The sequence below is a fragment of the Stegodyphus dumicola genome, chromosome X2, assembly GCF_044657685.1.
Source record: "Stegodyphus dumicola isolate Sdum_Otavi_A_Nest chromosome X2, ASM4465768v1".
NCBI lineage: Eukaryota > Metazoa > Arthropoda > Arachnida > Araneae > Eresidae > Stegodyphus > Stegodyphus dumicola.
Genome location: NC_140781.1, coordinates 106,991,529 through 107,014,218, shown reverse-complemented (window position 1 = coordinate 107,014,218; position 22,690 = coordinate 106,991,529). Strand labels below are relative to the sequence as shown.

The window sequence follows — 22,690 nt, the reverse complement described above, 5'->3', positions numbered from 1 at the left end:
ATCTAGATTTCCCCCCCTCTAAAATCTAAAATAAACTTCTGCCTAAAAAATATAGTGGAGATACTTGGCCCCCCTCTTCTAAAGGTACATGATCCTAGGAATCAAATTGTATCCATAAACAAGTTTCATATAATGCAGACATAACTACTTAGGTTTTTATTAGGACTGAAGCAATTTCACATGAAATGCAACCTATGTAATAATATAAATTTTAATCCATATAATGGGTATAAACATATCTGTTTGAATATTCATGAAATGCTTGAATATGAATGATTTTGTTACAGTCAGATTCTCAGAGAAAATAAAAGTTGTTCATTTTGTTGGTTAAAAAGACGAAATTTAGACTTTCAAATATAATATATCAATAAAGTTACATCAGGAATTATATGAATGAAATGGTAAAGAAAATATCTCCTAATTACTGATGTATCATGTTTCCAAGTTTCACTCACTACTTTTATTAGTATGACTGATTTTTTTTTTCTAATTGTTTCATCTTAAAAAACTAAACAAATACTTTAAATTTATATTTTTTCATAATTTAAGTTATATATTTGTGAAAAAAGCTGTATTTCTAACTTTTATACAGATTAATTAAGCTACATTTTAAGTAAAAAGAATGATTTCAGATCTATGCTCTAGCCATAACTAAGAAAAAAAGTTGCAATGATCATTGTTTATACAATTTATTAAATTCTAATTGGTATGTAATTAAATACGCAAGCCTAACTTTTTAAAAGGCTTTACCGGAAGTCACTGTTCCTAACGAATGAATCAAGTAGTAATTGAAGTGGAGATATATGATAATTTTTTCTGAAAGACTGAAATTTTAATTTAATTGAAGTATGATTGTTAGTTTTTTTATTAGGAATCATTTTCTGAAAAGAAGAGACACATCAATTATTCTCTTAAAAGATTTTTTTAAATGTTAATTTGTATCAAAGAAAGAAAAAACAGAAACTGTGAAGAAAGAATTACCATCTTCATCCTCTTCCTAACTTCAACATTCTTCTTTCAAATTTTCTCATCTTCCTAATCCTTCTCAGAAAATGCAAAGTAGACGAAGAGTTTAAAGCAATCGATTGGATTTGGATTAGGGTAAAGCACAATAATGAATTTAAGGAAAATTGACGTGTATTCTTGTTAAAATTATAAAAAAAAAAAAAAAAAAAACCCTCCCATGCGACCAGCCTGTTTGGCCAGGATGTGAACTTGAATTGAACTACCAGTATACAGTAGTTTTCCCGCGTGGGCACTAATCGGTGAAGAAGTTCGAAGTAGAAAATGACAGATATATCCTCCCGATTCTTCGAGATTTTTCTTGACGTGTTTAAGGCTGTAGCATTTAATTTGTTTATAGCTGTTTGAATGTTGGGTAAATTGACTTGAGTTGTTCTGATATAAATAGAATTAGGAAATTTTGTTTGGCTGCTGGATATTTGAAATAACAGGTTTTAATCAAGCAAGAAAGTCTCTATTTACTTGAACCTTAACAGCCTAAGCTTTAATTTACTTTGTTAAGATTCTAGCTAAATTAACTTTACTTTGCTAGCTAGATCTTTACTTGAACTATGAGGCGACTATTCGCTGAGCTCAAACTGTGTCAATAACACGACGTACGAAGGGTGAAAAGACCCCTTTATTCAACTCAAGGAAGAATTTATAGTCGGCACTTCCGGTGCTTACAGCCAGTACGAGTCAGTTTTCCTTCAAAATTTCTTCACGAAGATGCCTTTCTAAAGCAGATAACCTTGGTATAATTTGCTTTTAAAGTTATACACCTAAGTGTTTATTAACTTTCAGTTTCCCATTATAGGCAGAACAGGAGTGATACAGGGAGCAGATTATTATTTCAGGTAGCAACTACCTAAAATGAGGGGAGAACAGGTCTTGATCTCCTGTTTTGTTTTTTAATTTCTTTTCAGTTAGTTATACACATGTTTTAGAAAAGAAAGAATTACTTACAATGTATAGCAGAGGGAAAGAAAAATATCTTAAAGGACTAAATCTCAGGAAAAAGAAGGTATTTCAATATTTTTAAAACATTCTTGATAAAAAAATACTTCAAGCTTTCAATACATCTTTCATTCGTAACTGTAGTATAATTAATAAAATCTGAATAGTTAAAGAGTTGCTTTTTTACATTCATCTGCTTGAGAAAGTAAACTGTAAAACCGTTTTTTTAACGAAATTTATCTTATTCAGAAAATATTACCTTAAGAGTAAAACCATTTGTAAACCATTTGCACGAATTAAGCTTCGCTTTCAGCATATCTAGATGTTAAATAGCTGAATATTTGCACACAATACTCTCTTTTCTTATAAAGGACGTTATTAGGTTCATTTGCGATAATGGACCTAGTAATGCATAATGTCGAGAAAAGTTACTTGACACTACAATAAACAGCTGCTACTAAATATTTCGCCAATTGAGGTTATGATACATACATATCAGGAAACTAGTTTTTGCCTGCCTTATACAATAGCTTAAACAACTGAGATAAACAACTCTGCTTGCCTCTAAATGAGAACTTACAGGCCACGTTTGAGGATATGAGGTCAAGTTCTTTCCAAAAGGGACTTCGTTAGCAAGTTGCTCGGTAAAATAGAATTAAAAAAATGCGATCATCTTATTTTATTACACAAGTAAATTTCTGGGAAAAAAATGCAATTAGGAAGATTTCCAGCTTCTGTATTTCATCAATTCTTTACAGAAAACTGAATTTTGTATTAACGTTTAACCTTGAGAAGTGTATACTTTAATGCTAAGTTTTATAAATGCGTTAAAATATGAAGTTCTTAGAAGTTTATCTTTTTTTGAACTCATCAAAGTAGAGTCGATGTATCACGTGTATTTTGATTTTCATAATGGGCCTAAAGTAAGAGTTTCAGAGCAACAGTCCGTTGTATCAGCAAAAGAAAGAGCAGAGTTTTGTTATAAATACGGAGTTAATATTTATAAATTTTGTAATGCATCGAAAATTATATTTTTCTTTTTGAGAATTTCGGGAGATTATTAAATAATTTCTCTTCACCGAAATAAATTAAAGTCATGAAATAATTACACTTTAATTTATTTTGATTAGATTTACCTAAGGCACGTTTAGTAATAAATAATATCTTTCTTGGTTTCTTTACCTTATAAAGACAAAAATAAAGTGTATATTATTAAGCGAAAATAGTTTTCATGCTCCTCCTTAAGTGTAACAGTATTATCCTAATTAACTTTAATTCGGAACACTATCAAATTCATTAATCAAAAAGAAACTACTTAAATCTAACTACAGTGTTCACATTTTAAACCTTAGCAGAACCTTAAATAAATAAATCAATGTTCTAAAGAATGATAAGTCACTTATTTCAGAAAGAATCTCAAAATGCCATATGCAGTAAAATTAACTGCGGTAGAACAGTTTTAGATATCTCATTTTTTTCGGATATTCATGGTAAAACTTGTTTCCATAAAAAGTAGAATATTTACATACATATTATTTTTCATATATTTTTGACCATAATTTTTCACATATTATTTTTGAACATTTTCACGTATTATTTTTGACAATAATGTGACTTTTGAATATTAATTTGAATAAAATAGACTTTGTAATTTCCATTAAAAATTTTTTATTTATTTAAATCTCATAAAATTATAGGGTATTTCTCCCTCCTTCTTAGCATGCCTTCGTGGTGTGGTGGTCTTCATGCGCATTCCAGAGGTCCGTGGTTCGATTCCCGGCGAAGATGTTGCTCATTTTTCATCTTTCATGCTTCCAAAAAATCCTAATGTCTCTACAAAAGTTAATATATTTCCATAATTGCAAAAAAGAAAAATTTTAATTTTGTGATACAAAAGGCGCTCTTCGACATTTCTTCTGCCAACTTAGATGTCAAAAAAGTGCGATTACTTCTAAAATAGTAAAAATTCAAAAATTCATTCTCCAAGAATTATTTTTATTTTTTGAAATGTTTAGTGCTTCCGTTTCCGATAGTAGAGAAATCCTCTAACAAAACATAAATTTTAATTGACAAAAAGTTATAAGGAATTCCCTCTTTCCTTAGCGCCTTACCAGTGACCAAGTGGTTAAAAGTGCTGTATATCGTAGTTCGTTCGGTCAAACTCACCAAAACAGGCGTGCTGTATGGCTGGTTTTGTAGCTTTCCCCGTGTGTGAGGCGAGTACGAGTCAGTTTCCCTTAGAAAATCCTCCAAGAAAGCATTCTCCTCTTAGGCAGTGAGCCATTGTGTACTTTGCCATATTTAAATAACCTAACCGCACCTAGCTTCCTTCCTTGACACGTGCTTTTGTGGTGTAGTTAGAACGGAAGTAGAGTTAGATGATCTGCTCCGAGACTGATTTAAAGAACCGATTCTCTTTAGTGAGTGAATTCATTCTATTTCAGTTAACGGAGTTATACACTGATGAAATAAATTAAGAGAATTTGCATATTTTATCGAATTGCATGAAAAAACTGAAGTGAAGGGAAAGCCACTGCTTCTAGATAAAAATGCAAATCTTGTACGGCAAATACGTAAGCGTACACGTGTGTGCAGGTGGAGCCAGCAGAAAAACAGGCTTTATAAGCGCGTGGAGGGTAAGACGAATTGCGTTCGCTCGCACACCTCGGCGAATTTCTTGGTGTTATCCTGCAGCAATCGGTTAAATTCGCATCGGAACATTAAAATTGAGCAAAGACCAAAGTTTTAGATGATGGACTGAAGTGGCGAATTGTGGGGAGGCTAGAGGCAGACCAATCGCAAGTTGAGATATACAGAGAGTTTAATTTAACGCCCAGCGTCGTGTGTAACCTATGGAAACAGTTCCAGGATACTGGATCCATCGAGAGAAAGCATGGGTAAGGTCGTCCAAGAGCCACGACGGCCAGAGAAGATCGCTATTTGTCCATTTTAGCGAGGCGTAACAGAGGGGCTACAGCTTCTCAGTTCCCTCGGGACCTGTATGCAGCCACAGGAACCCGTGTAACAAGGGTTACTGTTTCCAAAAGACTGAATGAGAGAGGGCCATAAGACCGGATGTTTGCGGACAGGAGAATCCGACTGGCATGTTGCAGGCAGCTTAGTGATTGGAGTACGGAGCAATGGGCAACCGTTCTGTTCACCAACGAGTCCTGTTTCAGCCTAAACACCGATTCTCGCCGTACTTTCATATGGAGAGAGCCAGGGACCCGCTACCTACCCTTCAATGTCCGCAAAATCAACAATTATGGCGGTGTAACGGTCTGGGCAGGCATTATGTTGGATGGCCGCACACCCCTCCACGTCTTTGACAGAGGCTCTGTGACTGGTGTGATGCATAGGGATGAGGTCTTGGAGCCCTATGTTTGCCTTTTTCGGGGTTCAGTGGACCCCGAGTTCATCTTATAGGACGATAACGGGAGGCCACATAGAGCTCTTCTGGTCCACGAATTTCTCGAGAGTGAGAATATTCGCCGAATGGATTGGGCACCCAGGTCTCGAGACCTCAACCCTATAGAGCATGTTTAGGACGCTTTGGTGGGGGCAACTCGCAAACCCCTCCGAGAACCATCCAGGAACTGAAAATGAGTGGGACCAATTGCCACAGACACTGATAAACTGCCTTATTTCCAGTATGACATTACGCTGCGAGGCCTGTATGGCTGTAAGAAGGGACTATACCCTCTATTAAACCATTTCTTTTGTGTCTTCTGCAACCACTGTTTCAGACCTTCAGACTCCCATGAGTGTTACACACGAACATGTGTGTCTATTATAACTGTTGAATGTTTATTTTGTTTGTATTTTATCAACCTATGTTAACACCAAATTTTATTAAAATTTGTCCAGTAGTTCTGGAGATCGTAGATTCAAATATGAAAATTCTCTTAATTTCTTACACTAGTGTAACTCTTTTACAATTCATTGAGAGCTTTTGTTGGAAGCGGGCCATGAATGCAGATCTGCTATTCGTTAACAAAGTGATTCACTTTACTAAGAGAACTTATGCCTGATTGGCGTAAAAAGGTCGGAGCTGTTCTCTATCGATAAATCCGCAGCATTAATTATTCCAAAGCCAGGCACCAACCCAACACGGAAACCCTGTATCAAGCTACAGCAAACCAATATCAAGATCGTTTCTGAGCTCAAATACCTCGGGATTATCTGGGATCGAGGCCTGACGTGGATCCCCCATCTTCAGTACATACGCAGCAAAACAAACGCATTAGCCAGAAAAGCCAAACTTTTCCTTGGAATCAACTGGGGTCAGAATCCTCATATTAACAAAATCCTGTACACAACCGTCATAGAACGCATCTGCTTGTATGCCGCAACAATCTGGGCAAATCCAATGCAGGGCAGAAAGCAAAAACAGCTACTCACTGTCCAGCGTCCTTTCGCGCTTATGATATGCAAAGGTTTTCGAACCACTGCGACATCCGCAGCACTAACACTAGCCGGCATCCCTCCCCTTTATCACAGAGCCACGCAGGAAGCAGCGACCACCAGGATACTACAACTCAGACAAGATGCCACCTTTAATGGACACACCTTCAGCCCCACCTCCTACGAACACCTAAGGCATCACAGCAGACAACATCCAGGTGACAAAGGAAAAGGAGTCATCATCAGCATCCCAAAAGCTCCCTCTTCAAATATCACAAGCGCTCATCCTGTCTACTATACGGACGGCTCTTAGCAGGACGCAGGAGTCGGCAGCGCCTTCCTTCTTACCCACCATAATGAAGTCATCACAAGCTGGAAGGGCCATCTCCAACCACATAATAGCATCTTCCAAGCTGAGGCACTCGCCATCCTGAAGGCCATAGCACACGCTGCACGCTTCAACTACCGCTCACCCATAATCTGCACTGACAGCCAGTCAACACTACATGCCATAAAAAATCACAGACATACATCATCAATCATCAAAGACATTCAAAGTCTACTGCAGCAGCATCGTTCCAACCCAGCAAGACTCATATGGGTGAAGGCCCATGTGGGCCTTGCTGGCAATGAAGCTGCAGATGCCCTAGCCAACGAGGCAGCCACCAACCATGAGGCCATAGAAGTGAACCTACCAGCTCCATCCTCCTACCTCAAGTCACAGCTCACACGAGCAACCATTACATCCTGGCAACGCGACTGGGACAGCTGCGACACGGGGCGTCGCGCTCACATTTTTCTACCAAAAGTCTCAACTAGCCGACTCTGCTCCATACCGCCGCTTACCAGGTTTATAACAGGGCATGGGCCTTTTCCCACGTACTACCACAGACATGGCATATCCACCACAGACATCTGCATATGCGGACAAGAAGGCAACCCTATCCACTACCTGTTCGCATGCCCTCTTACCTCGGCCATGCACCTTCCAGAGCCTACCACCGATCTCGATGCCTTTCTCCGTTTCACGGTTAAAAACCGTGCAGTGGTGAATAAAATTTGCCAAATGGTTAACTACCTAGCCACACAGGGTCAAGACGTCTGTCACCCGACTTAAAACGTCCATCGCCGTTCTTCACAGAAGTCCTCAACCGCAGTATACTGAGTGCCTGTGCTAACTGAGCTACGCTAATTGTGCTATAATCTGTGCAACAAACGTGCATAACGGACCTAGCGCATCATATGTTAATTTTTTTAAGCATGATATATGTCATGCATGTTTACATCCCTGTTTATTACATATGTGCACTATGTATAGTAATTTAAGTGTTGGGGTATAGTGTTTTATATCTTAAGCGCATGCGTTTTGTTCATCTGTGTATTTTGTTTTCAGCATTGCGTTATATGTGTTTATCACAGCATATTTATTTTATGTGTATGTCCAATGTGTATCGCACTATATGCATCTGTCACTGAATAAGTATTTGCCTCAATGGCAGCACTGAATGTACATTACTATTGCTTCTGTATTGCGCTCGTAATATACTCATGTCTTCGAATTATAACTTATGTGTCACGCATATCGTCTCCTGCATATCTGCATTTTGCTTCTTGTACCTTTTGTATATTTTGCGCATATGAGTACTGCACTACAGTATACGTGTATATGTAATTATTATTGTAAATTGCAAGATTGCAATAATTGCCAGACTGCAATTTATCGCCAGATTGAAATGTGCGCCTGTGTATGAAATAACCAAACTTTGGAAATTGCCATTTGATTTGTAATTATGCTATTGCAACAACACTGTGCGCGGAAAATGCTTATATTTGATTTTAATACGTAATGTGTACATTGTAATGTTTAATTATGTGTAATTATGTTTGCTTGGGTGTTTTAATTATGTTGATGTAATGTTTAATTATGAGTATAATGAAATTTGCGTAATGTGTTTTAATGCGCAATGTATGTAACATGTTTATATCTCTGTTACTTATGTGCAATGGGTATAGTATTTTATGTGTCGGTGTATAGTATTTTGTATATTAAGCACACGCGTTTTGCGCATCTGTGTATTGCGATTTGTATCAATTGTGCACGAGTCTTGCTTTACATATGCTTATCACAGCATATTGTATTTTATGTATGTCTACTACGTATCGCATCATATGTATACCCTGTACAAGTACTTGCCTCTATGGCGGCACTGCTCGTACGCTACTATTGCTGCTGTACTGCGCGCGTAAATGCTAATGCATTAATTTATTACTTATGCGTTATGCATATCATTTCCTGCGTTTTGTACCTTTTGTATCTTTTGTGCTTATGAGTATTGCATTACATTTGCTTATTATTGCACTTTATATCATTGTATATTGCATTACTTCTATTGCACATCGTATTACCTCTATGGCTGCACTGATTGTACACTATTATTGCTACTGCACTGTGCGCGTAATATGCTAATATTTCCGATTATTACATATGTGTCCTGCGTAAAGTGTTCTGTGTATTTGTGTATTGCGTTATGTAAATTATATGCATATGAATTCTGCACTATATGTGATTATTACTGTATTACTGTATATTATATTACCTCCGCTGCATATTGCATTGCATCCTGTGTCCTACGTACTGCATCCCATGTATCTGTGTACTGCGTCTGGTATCAATTGTGCATATGAGTACAGCATAATATGTGTTTATTATTGTATATTGTATTACCTCTATTGCATATTGTATTACCTCTACAGCCACATTGATTGTACACTACTATCGTACACTACTAACTGCACTGCGCGCGTTAACATGCTAATATCTCAGATTATCACTCATGTGTCCTGCGTAATGTGTACTGTGTACATGTGCACTGCGTTACGTATCTTCTGAGCATGTGAGTATTGCATTATATGCGTTTATTATTGCATATTGTGTCACTGTACATTGTATTACCTCAATTGCATATTGTATTGTGTATTGTATTAAGTGTTTTTGTGTACCTTCTCAAGTGTCTTTAAGTGTTTAGGTGTCTACGTGTCTGAAGCGTCTTAGGTGTTTGAATGTTATAGGTGTTTTTAGTATTCATGTATTCTTTTTATTTATTTATTTATTTATTTATTTATGTGCACATTTCATGTGTGTTTATGCTCTGTTTAATGTACAAACAAGACTGTCCCACCCACAAATGTACATCAAATTTCAATGTAGCCCAATGTCGCCCTTGTATGGCCATGTTTAATCTGAATGGAACATCAATAAGCTCCAGGTGAGGCCTTGTGCGGCTCCAGGGAGTTGTTGCATCTGGTTAGTGGAAGGCGTGGGACATATGCCTGCTTACCCCTGTTAAACACCAGGCGTCCCCGTCCTCCGTCACCTGTCACCTGTTGTTGGATTTGTGTCAGAGAGCTCGATTTCTATTTTAGGGGAGAAAATAATTTTTATCCTCCCGTGTTAAAGGTGAGTTTAATTTTTATCAGTTCCCAACTTTTTGAAGAAATTGTTTTCTGAGTTCTGAGTAGAAAGAAAGTTTTAGGAAATTCCCAAAACTACTACTTGAACGAAATCAGTTTGATTGATTTAATTCGTCCGATCCCAATCTTCGTTTGATTCATTTTTCGCTCCAGCCTCGCTAATCGGTTCCAATACCATTGCTCGTTCAATTCCTTGCGCTCTTCGCTCCACCTGAGTAAATGCTCTTGATTCCTCCATCGTTCTGGATCTTTTTGATCAAAGTTATTAAGCGGTGAGTTATAAGAAAGAATCAATTCATTTTCAGTGAGCGAATGGCTCTGATCCCATTCCATTAAGGAACGGTTTTGCGCATCTCTAATCGAGACTTCCGGAGTTCAAATCTCGTCAAAGGGACTGCTGATATTCCTTATTTCCTGCTCCAAAATAAATCTAAGAATTCTATAGATCATGTTCAAAACAGAGTTTTCACAATTTTTTTCCGCTTACAGTTAGATATAAAAAGATCACTTGTGACAATACAAAATATGTATTAACTATTTAATAATAAGCAAATAAAAAGGAATTTATTTAAAAGAATGAATGTGGCATACTTCTGCGTTATTGATTCATCCATAGTTTACTCAAACGTTTCAATCAAGCAGAATTTCGGTTAAATGAATTTTGGTTAAAAGGAATTTTATCTTATCATTTGAAAACTCTAAATGCAGTAATTATAATAATACAAGCCAAATATTTTATTCCTAGATATCTTACCATATGTCTGGAGTATCCAGAGTTTAATTTTCATTACGGATTTAAATAAAACTTTTCCACGTTAAAGAGATACACTTCTTTAATTTCATATATTTCTACAGTTAAAATTTCGGTTATAATTGCCAATGCATGACATACCGAAACACACTACTTAATTGCTGCTCTTCTACAACTTGCAGAAACTTATATCCAAGACACCAACCTGGCGAATCATTATTCATTACTTTGCTTTCATCTCCACACTTTGGTATTCAGTAACTTACGCTTGAGAATGGCTCACGCGGAGATGACAAAATATATATTTTTTTTAATATTAGTTACCGAATACCAAACAGTGACATTTGTTTAAAACTAAAAACAACAAATATAATAGATGAAAGTACTTATTTTCAGTTACTCTCTTATTTAGGCAATTATTCATTCGGCAAATTTTAAGTGAAATAAGAGATTGAAAAAAGTCTCTTATTTCAGTTAAAATTTTTCACCGATGCTTCTCGAAGCTAAAAGAAGCACCACAGAAAGCAATTTGGAAAACATTGCTATACTGCGAATAATACCGAAATGCTGAAAAAGCAGCATGAAGAATTAATTCCTTTCCGTAAGTTACTTTATTTGCATTTAAGCATCAAAGAGAGTATGCTAATGCTGTTTTAATTTTTGATGCATAAAAGCTGCACTGGACTTCACTGACTATGTTGTCTTTTTCTCGTCTGCTATTGGAATTTCATCTTGTAAAGTCTAGCTCTTTTAAGGAGCATACACTATAAACTTTAAACAGACTATTGAAGAATTATCTTCTAGCCTTGTGAAACAAAGCAAAAGTCAGAAGAAGGGTGCATAAGACTCTTTTATTCGAACACAAACTTAACAATTACCTAGCATAAGTTTAAGCCAAGCACTTCTGGCTTAACAGAAAATACGTAACGATGAAAAAAATTCAAAATGTGATAGACTAGCCTAACGGCTCGCAGGATAATGTAACGCGCAGGCAAGGCTCTGGTTTGTAGGAAAACCGGCGAGACAAATGTTCAAATGGCTAGAAGCACTCAGCGCCACTAAATCAAGTCGCTAATAATCGCGGCACAACGTGACCTGGAATAGACACATATGCTCTAAAACTAACTTCCGAAACTCTTTCTCAAATAGCATTTCTTTCTACCTTAATCTGAATAAACGCTTGCTATCTCATTTACATCCTGTCATGAAAAGCGTGGTTAAAAAAAAGAGTAATAGGAAAGTAGTAAAATTTAAAATGAACTATTAGTTAAAAATAAATAGATAAACCTCACAATCTAATTATTTTAGGAAGTGCGTCAAAGTCATGCATGAATCACAAGCATGTCATACAGGGGTCACAACAAATCATAACAAAGAGTATTTGCCCGCAAGGAAATTTTCTGCATTTGCATGCTATACTGTTGGACGTCTTATCGGATTGCTCTGTCTTGAATTTTAATCTTAATTAATGCTATTTTGGAGAGTTTTTATTCAAATTCTTACTTTATTTGAGCATGCTAAGCTTATTTTACATAATCTAAGCTGGTCGAGGAGCTTTTTTTTTAGCATACGTGGTTTTCTGCTAGTAGTAATAAAATAGGAACTGAGGTTGAATTATTGTTAAATAACAGGTAATTTAAAAAAGTGGTAATTTTTCTGTTGTGAATAATTGTCTCTCTAATTATGTAACGATATTAATAGTTATTAATCAGATCATTTTAATCAAAACCAAGTAATATAGTCGCATAAATGCAGTCTTATGAGATTTCAACATGGCTATCAATTGCCAAAAGAATAAACAAAGAGAAAAGTGTAAAAGGTAACAGAACTTCAAAAAATAGCTAAGACTTCCTTTTTTTGTTTTTATTAAAAGCAGTAATCGGAATACATTCCCGAATTCGCAAAAATTATGCTTGCTGTTAAAAATCTATGATTCAAAATTACAGCTTTTAAATAAAGTCATAATTTTTCGTTAATATGTGCAATAAGTACAAATAAAACAGTGTGCTTAGTTGGGTGGAAGCCGTTCACATAGAATGACGAAGAGGATCTGATTAGTAACTGCTAACATCATATAACTTGCCAATTAGTAAACTAAAAGATTGTTGAAGAACAAAAATTCTTCCTTTCTTGTTCTGAAAGGAAATATGTGAAAGCTTTTGATCCCAATTATGATTCTTCAAGGAAAACTGCAATTATTATGAATATTTCGTTTTAATCTTATACCCTAGCAACATGAAACGTGGTCTAAAACTGCAGCATTTTTTGCGCTATTTGTATAATATTTATAACTTTTTAAAATTATCAGTATGATATTTTCAAATCAAAATATAAACTGCAGACCCTTAGCCGCTGAATTACACAGAAACCTTTACGCAAGTTAGTGAACCAATTATTCATTCGGCTTTCATGCAAATTATATGGTAATGAATATAACCAGATAATATCTGCAACTATTTAAAGCTGCTGCTGGCATATTATCAAGTAGATAACATGTAGAGTCATTAGGTTTTTTTTACGTGGGAGATGTGAAAAATGAGCAATGCTCTCGCCGGGACTCGAACTTGGACCTCTCGAATACGTTCCGAGTGTGCTAACCGTTACACAACGAAAGAATGCTGGAAGCAGGGAGAAAATACCTTATATACTCCTCCTTTTAAAGAGCGACTGGAGGTTAGGGAATTTAATCGCCAAATCCTGGTGGTGAAGAATGATTATCCACCAGCTTTTAATTCGGGCGCCATCTTAGAGTCATTACGCATTTTTTTATGCGGAAGAGGACATGAAGGATGTGCAATGCCCTAGCCGGGACTCGAACCTGGACCTCTCGAAAACGCGCCAAGTGTGCTACCGTTACACTACGAAAGCATGCAGAAAGGAGGGAGAAAATACGTGATAAACACTTGCTTTAGTAATGGCGAGAACAAATAGTCTTCCAGAGTCTGAAAATGAACTCATTGTGGGTTTACCTCTTACTCGGGTAACGATTTGAAAAAATGTGAAATTGGCAGAATTTTCTAAAAGTGACGTAACTAAAGTCTCAGATGCAAGAAGAATGATAAATATTACTCGTTTAAATTACAAAATTAATGTATAAAAATAATAAGTGATAATAGAGATCGATAGCATCTGATAAGGCTCTTGAAGAGCAACAGAACTTCAAATACACATCATTTAATATTTATTATTTTACAGCTATGTTATATCCTACTTTTTGCATAATGTCAATATGTTAATAAATACGGTATTCATAATCTTTTCTGTTAATAGAACTGTTACATAAGTTCTGAGATAATGTCGAATAAAACATGTGAATTATAATTTAATAATAAATTAGAGTCTAATAAATCGAGTTTGAAGTATTTTCTAGTAAATCTACCAATCTAAAGGTTGTTTTTTCCCTAAATTAAAATTTTGTAATATCATATTTCTCTCCGAAGTAGATTACAATAAATGTCGAATAGTTTGTTCGATTATGAAGAGGCACGTGCTGGCTTTCTGTCTAAGGCCGGTGGAAGCTTTTGTAAAGAACTTTCTAAGGGCAGCTGGATCGTATATACGTTACATAAGAGGAAAGCCAAGGAAATGCCATGAAACCAGCGCATTCGCCGAGACGTAAGCCAGATCAAAATAACGAAATTCAGTGGTCTTATACACCCCTGCCATTGATAAGCTGCAGGGCCTAATAGATTTGTACCACGGTTAATAACGACTACTGAGATACATGACACGATGAGGAACTTAAATTGTAAGATGCACTCATATATGTAAGAATTCGTATATGCTTTATGCATTGAGAACAGATTCACGTAAATATAAAAGTCTTGAGTACCGTTAAAAACTGCTGAAGACAAAACCAACATCATTCCGCAGAATCAGATGAAACGAAGAGAAATAAAATGAAATAAAACTATATACAATTAATACCTATAGAAAGCTTTATCCTTCAGTGCAATACTATGTAATATGAAACTCACGAAATAATGTAATAGAAGTGAAAATAAGTAAACTAAAGATAACAATTTCTCATTAATTAATTAATAAAATTAATGATGAATAAATAATAAATTTTTACATAGTTAATCTACAAGACAACAGTACTACAACTGAAAAAGAATAGCCACTAAAACTCCTTAGAACATTTTTTTTCCAATGGTGTGCTCTAGAAGTCCGGAAGCAGTGGTCTCTTTATTATGGAGGTATCTAACAGGTGGGCCATCGTTGCCTTCTATGATAGGACGGATAAATTACATCCATGCCTTCTCCGGGATTCGAACTCGCGCCCATCGGTACGGCAGTCAGGGTCGTTAACCACTTTAGCGTTCTAGCATTCTCTAGAACTTATAGCAGAGAAATACGAGAAACAGACACATCCATACGACACCACCTAGGAGAGAGAAATAACATCACATTAAGCGTGGAAAAAGAAGCAAACGAAAAAAAAAGGTCCCCTAGTTCTATACAGACGGTTACGGTTTTGAAGAAGGTAAAGGCAGCACAATCAAAATCTACTTAGGCTTCAACTCAACAACTGAACGAAAATTCCGCTTATACCAACAAAACAGAGTGCTCCTAGAAGCAATACAATGCAGCCTCACAGACTCATTAAAAATATCACATATTTTCGCAGACAGATTTTCATCGATGCCCGTCATAGCGAACCCGTAACCACAGACCAAAATTAATTTAAGAAATAAGAAAAAGATCTTCAGCATCACAAAATCAAAATTTTTCTGTCACTCTGCTGAAAGCACATGCAGGGGCAAAAGGCAAAGAGGAAGCTGACGTCCAAGCCAAAGAAGTAGCTAGGGGTCAAAACGCTTTCCCACACCTCTTACTCTACCACAACCTCTCGAGAGAACTTTTGTCTCGCCGTATAGTTAGAGTGCCCCCCATGCCGCACGGATACTATACATTTACAAACATCCATGCCTTCTCCGGGATTCGAACCCGCGCCTTTCGGTAATTTGCCTTCTAGTAGGCTTCCTGATGGGCGGCCCCCTTCACCAGTTTCGAGATTAAGCCATTATTTCTTGCAGTAGCAACCTCTAGAACGAGATTTCGGCTTGTTGTGTATTTTGAATGCTTCCTTTCCACACAAATACGCTTACAAGCGTCCATGCTTTCTTCGGGATTCGAGGCCTGGCCCATCAGTCTGGTAGTCCGCTTCACTGACCTCCATACCGGCTGGGCAACAGAAGAGTAGGGAAGCGTTTAGCAACTGATATTAAAATTTCCCTTCTGAATTCTGCACTTTAAATACATTAACTAATTTGGCTTCTAGTAGGAGCCGACAAAAGTAGAAGAGACATTAAAGGCAAAATTATAAGTCAACCGATTAATGGACTTAAACCTTACAAAATCAGTATTTTAAACGATATTTGATACGAATTTTAACATGCTGTTAGGGGCATTTTGTGACTTACAAAGCATTTCGCATAAAGTCTTTTCTTTGACAGTCTTTTAGAAATAGTTTTTTGTGTGTAACCCTCTCCAAGCAAGACAGGCTAACGAACCGTTTCTTGCATAAAGTGCACTTTCCATCAGTAAATTCTATTATTTAAATTCAATTGTTTTTACTGCACATATATGTCGATATATACACTTTCTTTTCACTAGCTCAATTCAAAATTCAGATAAAGAATGGCTTTAATGTTTTTCACAGAGACTTCCCTTCTCATATATGCGAGTTAGATCAAATGAGTTAAAATGCCTTTACCTTTCCCGAAGTTGGACAAATCGAATACCATAAATGGGAATCTGAGATCCCATTAAAAAAGACTTCTGGGAAAACTACTCGTTCGCTTCATCGCACAAGGATAGAAAAGTAAACAGAATCATCTTCCGAATAAAAATAAAAAAAAATAAATAAATAAATCAAATAATATTGCAGCTGTCAATTTCCAGCACTACAAGGTATAAAACAGATTATTATTGGTGATAGAAATAAAAACTGCAATGTTTTGTGTACCTTGATTTTCCACTTGTCAAAACCCAGAAACAGGAAGGAAAATTTCATTGTCTAATATCTAGCTCTGCGTGACTATTTTCATGTCGTATAGTTTAATAATAATAATTTATAATAATTTACTACCATTAGAAAACAAAAAAAAAAAAAAATGCCATATTTTGCAAAAGTCTGAGTTAACCAAAAAAAAAAAAGCTCTTTCATAGTTATTCGATTTGGATAGCTAAATTAAATCAAACTCACTCAATTCCTAACAATTTTATTTAAATTGAATCATAGTGAAATAATTTTTCGAAGCCGTTAAAATAGACTAATAAAGAATTTTTTCACCGCAGCATTTAATGTCTAGAGTTATTTATTCTTTCAGCTGAGATAATTGTATAAATATCTTTTAAAGTGAGAGATTTTAATTATCATTTTGGATAGAACATGCAGCTTTAATTATTCAAAAGTTCAAAATTAATTATTGTTGATCTGAGCTGCGATTAATATACCCTCATTTGTTTTCCAGTTTAAAGTTGATATTGTCATCAACTTTCCAGTTTAAAGTTAATATTGTCGTTAACTAGAAAATAGTATAAATTTTCTTTTCATAAATAAGAGTTAAATTACTCCCTTCGAAATTACTGCTGATATGCAATGACATAGAAAATAATCAATTAATTAAGCACCAGTTTGCGTGTTTCACTGAAAATGTTTATTGTTTTGCATTTTTAATCGAAGAATCAGCCGACCGAATTATTCAACGCACGAAAGCAGAAGGGGAAAGTTAAAGCTTTCTCTCCACTCCACATTTGCTTCAGCTTGACCATAAAGACCTGATTCCATTTATATGCTCTGGTAAAAATTAAATTTCAGTTCTTAAAAACAACGGAATATTTGAAAACGACAATAAATGTATAGGCTTTCGCAAAAATTTAAATTTCAGCTCTTAAAAACAACAGAATGTTTGAAAACGACAATATAGGCTAAATTCGCAAAAATTAAACTGGAGATAGCCAAGTCCTGAGTTATGAGAACTTCCTTTCCAAGAACGCAAATAAAAATGTACGTTTCCCTAAGCTTCGCCATACTTTGCCAACAGAATCATTTCTTATGCATATAAGCATGAATTATTGATATTGAAAACGTCGTTTTTTACTCAAAGAATCATTAAAATAAGCATACCCTCGCTTAAGAAGAAATGACAAGAAAAAGTACTAAGTTACTCAAGTCATACATACGCATATGCTTTCTTCCTTTTTTAGTTCCGTAATTATCTTTACTATTTTTGCTCCTTGCATAACTTCACTGAATATACTCAAAACGTATAACAAAGTTCTGACAATTGTCCTTCACAAGGAAAGTAAACATACTATTAAGTTACAAAGTTTAGTCTTCTTTGCTAACATAAACTAAGTTCAAACTAACAGACTTAGAGCGAATTATCGCTTCGTCAGAAAAAAACTACAAATTCCTAAGAAGGTTTAACAGACCTTTTTCTTGAATCAAAACTGGAACATAAATGCATAAATAGTGCTAACAGATCAGCCAACCGCTTGCGGCGATGTAACTTAAAGTAATAGTAAATTCAGATTTAAAACTTAGCAGCTAAGAACTACGCAAATGATTTAACGCGAAGTTGGATCAAACGTGTCACTGGCATAACAATTTAAATGTTGGCAACTATGCAAAGCCGAAGAATGCAATCTTATTTGAGCCAGCTAACCTAGTAACGTGTCCTCGAGAGGCAGAAACAGACTCTGTCTTAAAATCTAACAACCTCAGCTTCCATACTCAATCTAATCTGCATTCCGGCGAGGAAACGGAAAGGAAAACTGACAGTAAAGATCCAAAACATAAAATAACTGGTTGATGAAAACTTATAGTAACTTTACAATGTGATTTAATATTTGTTCATATTTAATTAGCTGTTAGTGTAAAAGAAATTGTAGGAAAACGAAGTAAAATGTTGTAAATACAGTTGAGGAGACGATTAATTTTTTTTAACGGAACATTCTTCTTCTTCAATGGCTCGACAGTCCTGGATGGGCCTTGGCCTTCTCCAGAAATCTCTACTCTTGGCAACCGTTTTCCAGTTTTTAACCCTTAAAATATTAAAATCGTTTTCGACAGAGTCAATCCATCTTAGCTGCGGTCTGCCCCGAGGTCTATTTCCCATGGGCTTTGCCAGAAAGATTTTCTTATAGCAACAATCTTCATTCATTCTAACCAGATGGCCAGCCCATTTTAGTCTCTTTAATTTGACGAATTTTACAATATCAGGTTGTTTGTAAAACGAAACATTCAGTCCTTTTTATTCTGTTATGTTGACGGAAGGCAATAAAGAAAGCTTTAAAAATAGAAGTCTCTCTCTCTAATCTTCTACCCGCTCTTCCATTCGATAAAAATTAAAATAAAAATTAAAATAAAAAATAAAAAAAAAAAAATTAAGTCAGTTATAATACTACAATGGCTGCCAGCATTGCAAAGCACATAAAAACTATAATGGTACCCATGGACAGGTTCGTAGCTATTTTACTTCCATACTTTTAAATAATAAACAGAAATTAGTGTTACTTAAAAATTTTTTAAAGCATTTACATATTAGTTAGAGTACTGGGAAAAATAGGAAGGGAAGTATCTCCATATTAGTCTACATTTGCATCACATTAAGAAGAGAATATTGTAAAATTTTCTGTGTATCAAGTCAGCATATGACAGAGATTAACAAGAAACTGTAGAAAATAAGAAAATTTGTCTTTAATCTGTTAAAAGTAATGTTTTTGAATTTATAAAAGTAAGTAAGAATTGATTTCATTGAAGATTTTCAATATTTTCATGATCTAAAGTTGTCTGCAATGTATTAAGGCTTTCACCGAAATATATAATTTTAAATAATGATTCAAAAGATTACTTTCAGTTTCAGCAATGATGTTTTGTTAATAAAATAAATATTGTTTTTGGTAGATGAAATAAAGGAGAACGAACAATTTTCTGTAACTAAAGTTAAATCACTAATATCACTAAAGTTAAATATTGGTGAAGTTAAATGATATTAACTTCACCAATATTTAACTTTAGTGATATTAGTTTGATTTGATATGTTATTTAAAAGAATAAATTCTACTAACTACTACAACAAATTATAAATATCTTTAGGAATTAAAGGAAGTAGTTTTGGGACGTTTTCTTGCCGTTTAATGGTCAGCACAGCAGTCAAATAGTCTGAAGGTCTGAACTTTGACTCGGACAAAATTATGGTTAAATTTTTATAAAAATTCTTGTTCAAAACTCCTCTCTCTATATATATGTCAAACAATAACCTAATTAAAATTTCCGAAGATCTTACATGGAAAGTGTAGTTTGATATCTTTAAAGTTTTAAACAATGTTTCTGTACTGTTATAGGAAAATTTGCTATTTACCTTATACATTTTATTGAAATGTAAACTTTATTTTTGAATCAACATTAAATCATAAAAAATTTAATATATTTAATGTGATTTTTATAACTTTATTCATTTGTTTTAATTTTTACATTTTATTTAAAAAAAATTATTCATATAATACACAGGAAACTAGTTGATTAGTTGAACTAGGTAACGATGAACTGACAACTAAATTTTACCTATTTATAAAATTTGAATAAAGAAGTAAAAACATGATTACGCATGTTGTACCGTTAGGATGAAATGGCACCTTAAGATTTATAAAACATTAGTTATGAAATAGTAAAGTTCTTATGGTAATTCTTGATTAGAGAAAAAAGAAGTGGTTCACCTGGTTTTCAAAGTACATTTTCATAGAATGTTATGTTATGTAATTATATATAATACACATTAATGTAACGTTTTAAGAAAACATATTTTTCAAGTTGATTGTTGAAGAAAATCATCAAATCTCACAGTTACGCAGAATTAAAAGTAATTATGATTACAAAATGCAAGATAACCTTTTTTACATGCACATATCAATCTACTGCCTTGTAAAAATCTACATCTAAAATTTTCCTCTGGCAGTCTCAATTTTTTATCACAAAAATAAAATAATAATAATGAAAAAGAAATATGTAATAAATGACTGTTTTTTTAAAGACAGATTGTAAAGTGGATGTAAAAGGAATTCAAAGAGGATTTTTTCGTGGCCTCTGTAAGTACACTGCGAAAAAAAGGGGGGGACAGTTTTATATCTCCTATTCTACTCGGTGATTGATGATATTCAACTTTTTCATGTTTTTCTTGTCTCGATAGCGCGACTTAGAATATGTATTAGATTTATATATAGCATTGCTCTAATGTAGGTATTTTGACACAAAATCGGACTTTTTCTAAAATCACATACCAATAAATCGCACGAGTAAAAATTGCATGAGTAGTTTTTAAAAAATTAGCTCTCAAAATTTTAGCTCGTCAATGTTAGTTGAGTTTGGTATACATTTATTAATTTCCTTTTTTTTTATTAAACTTATTTGATTCTTCCTTTCACATTTCGAAATTTATGTTCATTCCAAATAAAATTCATCCATTTTTATGACCTATTTTTAAAATTTGTATTTTAAAATAATTTTTATAAATTTTTCAAAAAAAAATTTGAATTATAATCTATAAATTTTTACCATCATCTTAAAGTAGACGTATTTCTAAGCATACCTGCAAAAAAATTAGTTTTTTATTCAAAATTTGCTAAGATATACGTGAATTTATATACTGATGCGTTTTGAAGTTTGGCATATTTGTTGAAAGCGATATAACATTAAATGTGGTTTAGAGACTTTGATAAAATTATTTGAAACTAACAACGATGTGACTTTTTTTCCGCTCATACACAATGTAAAAAGATAAGAAAGAGGTGCCTTTTTTTCCGCTTCGGCATAATGGAAGGGAAAGAAAACTTGGTTGCTATATATTAAGAAGTGCGCCAAGTGAATTATTCTTGGCGCAAATTGAAAACATTGCGCCAATATAAATTTTTGAATTACTTTGTAAATTTCGCACCAAATTTTACAAAATTTAATATCTAGGCATAATTTTTGAGTCGTAGAATCGAAATAGGGAAAAAAATTGGTATGTTATTTCAGACAAAGTCTGATTTTGTGTCAAAATACCTATGTTATAACCAATGCTCCACATAAATCTATTATATATCCTAAGTCGTGCTTTCGAGACATGAAAAACGCAATTTGAATTTTGTCAATCGCCCTAGTAGAACGGTAGAGAGATTGTAGAACTGTCTTTTTTTTTTTTTCTCAGTGTACGTACGTACGCTTGTATGTATGCATCTCGCGTATGTAACTCGTGTAGCCACAGAACGTTAAAATTTTGTATCTGGGACTGCAATAATATCTAGTTGTGCATCTCTCTTTTTTGTTGCAATTGGCTGTATTAAACCAGCCCCCTTACCCGGCATTTAATATTGCAACCGTTGGTCGTAGTCATATATTTCCAGTTACAGAAGTGTTTTAAAGGGTGAAAATATTCATATTTTGAAAGTGTCAAACTAAAAAAAAAAAAAAAAAAAAAAAAAAAAAAAAAAAAAAAAAAATTAATAAATATCGAAATCTAACTTTTAATACGGTCTCCCGATTCCTATAATTATATTTGAGAAAGTTTTATACTAGCTATGGAAAAATAAAATCCCTTACGGCAAAAACTGACCGGGATATTTAATTTCAAACTCTGTATTTTTTTATGTCATTTTCAACTTGCCTGAAGTATCGCATAATAAAGTAAGAATAATTCGAGAAAGTAAGTTTAAATGAAGTGCAGCAAAGAACGTGTATTTTACTAGGCAGTACAAGGAAGTCATGCTGTGCCCACATAAGATTTTTTTGAATAAGAAGTAAATATATGTTTGTAATAAGTCTCCTTGTAAGACGTCATATTTATTTTCATAATTGCCATTACTTATTTCGAAAATATTAAACTCATTCTCATACTCTTAAGATTTCATTTCAACTGCTGTATACTCAATAACACGATAAGACTATTTATTCTGTGACAGTTTTAATCACGTAATCGTTGCATTATAAGGTATTTCTCCCGCCTTCTTGGCATGCCTTCGTGGTGTGGTGGTCTGCACGCTGAGCGCGTAATTAAGAGGTCCGTGGTTCGATTCCCGACGAAGGCGCTTGCTCTTTTATTATTTTTCCTGCTTCCA

At 34.4% G+C, this 22,690-nt stretch overlaps 1 long non-coding RNA gene across 1 annotated transcript in view; it reads left to right on the top strand.

Annotated features, from left to right (window-relative positions):
- Positions 1-22,690, top strand: part of LOC118202871 (uncharacterized) — a 174,423-nt gene that overhangs the window by 140,816 nt on the left and 10,917 nt on the right. The window lies entirely within an intron of this gene.